General features: G+C 56.6%; 1 pseudogene; it reads right to left on the reverse strand.

Annotated features, from left to right (window-relative positions):
* LOC143263211 (large subunit ribosomal RNA) overlaps positions 1-2,500 on the reverse strand; it is a 7,048-nt pseudogene that overhangs the window by 2,420 nt on the left and 2,128 nt on the right.

The following is a 2,500-nucleotide window of genomic DNA, read 5'->3' on the forward strand; positions in this document are numbered from 1 at the left end:
AGGTCCGCCCTGACCGCGGCGAGCTGCCCTTCGACGAAGCTATTCCGTTGAATAAGCTCCTGGACCAGCTCGTTGAGTGCCTCAACCTCGGCGAGTATCTTTGACCCGGACTCCTTATTGACTTTCGACTCAGGTCGAAAGCAAAAGGTCCGTATTTCGGACACTCGCCTAAAGGCTTCGTCTCTTACGAGATCGAGAGGCCGTACCTTAGTAGATAGGGACAGTTAGTTAGTGTCGTCGTTGTGAGTCTGAAGATGGGCTATGCCTGGGTCCTATGTGGACTATACTAGCCGCTCTCTCGACGCGTGCCGATGGTCTGGCTCTACCCTCGTTCGTTATCGTGACAGGGGAAGACAACGTGCTACTCCCGCTGCCACCTCGAGTCCAACCCAATCCAGGCACTCTTGACGGAGTAGTGTTAAAAGTCAATTTATCTCCGCAAGAGGGGCTTCAGCCTGGCCCGAGGGGACGAACCCCGAGGGGTCCGCCCAGCATGCCGTTCGAATGGCGGAGTGGACAGGTCCACGTCTGCCCGTCACTCAAGTCGGACACGGGACGACTCCAAAGCTAGCGCCGCCTGATAGGAAGCGCAAGCTGGGTCCCGCGACTTGTGTGCACTAGCCCACCCTCTGTCCTTGCAATTAGAGCAGACCGGAGGTTCACTCTTCTTGCTACAGAGCGTGAAGGTATGCCCCTTTTGGGAGCAGTGACCGCACACGTCCTCCTTGAATTTACAACGCTTCGAGGTATGCCCGAAGCGTTGGCAACGGTAGCACCGAAGCACCTGGACGAAATCCCGTACACGACAGGAGTTCCATCCAAGGTAAACTCGGCTACCCCTCTGCTTCAGCCGCTGAAGATTCTGCGGACTGACGGCAACGACCCAGTTGGCTGTCTCCGGGGTCTTGCCAGCCATGCGGCTGACCCGAATTCCCGAAGGCACATCCTTCTGGTTCGCATCGCAGAGATTTTGCCTCCAAATACTGGAGGCAATTTCGTCCTTACCCATCCGACGCGGGACGTCGTAAACTAAAACCTCGGGGTCCCGCTTGGTAGGTAAGGAGACGGACAGACCCGCGCTCCGGAGCTTCTTATTGCCAACGAAGGCTTGCAGGTCCTCCTTTCGGTCGGTCTCGACGACGATGCCACCGGAGTGGATGCGTCGGACCGACTTAATTCGGATCGCCTCCTTCGCTGGTTTAACGAGCGACAGAACAGTAACCTTCGTAACTTCGCTGCTCTGTCCTTTTTCCTTCGGCGGGAAGATTTTTACCACATGCTGCGATTGTGGCCGTCTCCCCGCTTCCGGAGAAGCTCCTTTGCAGTCGACTTTGTTCACATGGGCGTAAGTCGACTGCGCGGCGTTGCAGGCCGTCTTCGGGAGAGTTCCCTTGGACGGCCCAGGTCGCATCGCACTCATTACGGCAGGACGCGCTTTTAGGTCCGCCCTGACCGCGGCGAGCTGCCCTTCGACGAAGCTATTCCGTTGAATAAGCTCCTGGACCAGCTCGTTGAGTGCCTCAACCTCGGCGAGTATCTTTGACCCGGACTCCTTATTGACTTTCGACTCAGGTCGAAAGCAAAAGGTCCGTATTTCGGACACTCGCCTAAAGGCTTCGTCTCTTACGAGATCGAGAGGCCGTACCTTCTGCCCGGAGAACGTAGTAGATAGGGACAGATGGGAATCTCGTTAATCCATTCATGCGCGTCACTAATTAGATGACGAGGCATTTGGCTACCTTAAGAGAGTCATAGTTACTCCCGCCGTTTACCCGCGCTTTTTTGAATTTCTTCACGTTGACATTCAGAGCACTGGGCAGAAATCACATTGCGTCAACACCCGTGGGGGCCATCGCAATGCTTTGTTTTAATTAGACAGTCGGATTCCCCTAGTCCGTGCCAGTTCTGAGCTGAGCGTTGAATGGCGGCCGAAGAGGACGACCGCACCGATGGGAAACGCCACGGAAGCCTCGCAGCAAGGAAGATCCGCGGGAGGCCAAGGCACGGGACCGAGCTCGGATCCCAGCCACGAGAGCCGTTCACCTCGCCCAGGCCCGGCACGTCAGCCAGACCCGCTTCCCGACCAAGCCCGACACGCCCCGCTCCTCAGAGCCAATCCTTATCCCGAAGTTACGGATCCAATTTGCCGACTTCCCTTACCTACATTAATCTATCGACTAGAGGCTCTTTACCTTGGAGACCTGCTGCGGATATGGGTACGAACCGGCGCGACACCTCCACGTGGCCCTCTCCTGGATTTTCAAGGTCCGAGGGGATGATCCGGACACCGCCGCAACTGCGGTGCTCTTCGCGTTCCAAACCCTATCTCCCTGCTAGAGGTTTCCAGGGAACTCGAACGCTTATACAGAAAAGAAAACTCTCCCCGGATCTCCCGACGGCGTCTCCAGGTCATTTTGGGTTACCCCGACGAACACTCTTACGAGGGCCCGAATGGTATGCGGTTCCGCTGCCGGGTTCCGGAATAGAAACCGGATTCCCT

This window comes from Megalopta genalis, unplaced genomic scaffold, assembly GCF_051020955.1.
Source record: "Megalopta genalis isolate 19385.01 unplaced genomic scaffold, iyMegGena1_principal scaffold0379, whole genome shotgun sequence".
In the NCBI taxonomy this organism is placed as follows: Eukaryota; Metazoa; Arthropoda; class Insecta; order Hymenoptera; family Halictidae; genus Megalopta; species Megalopta genalis.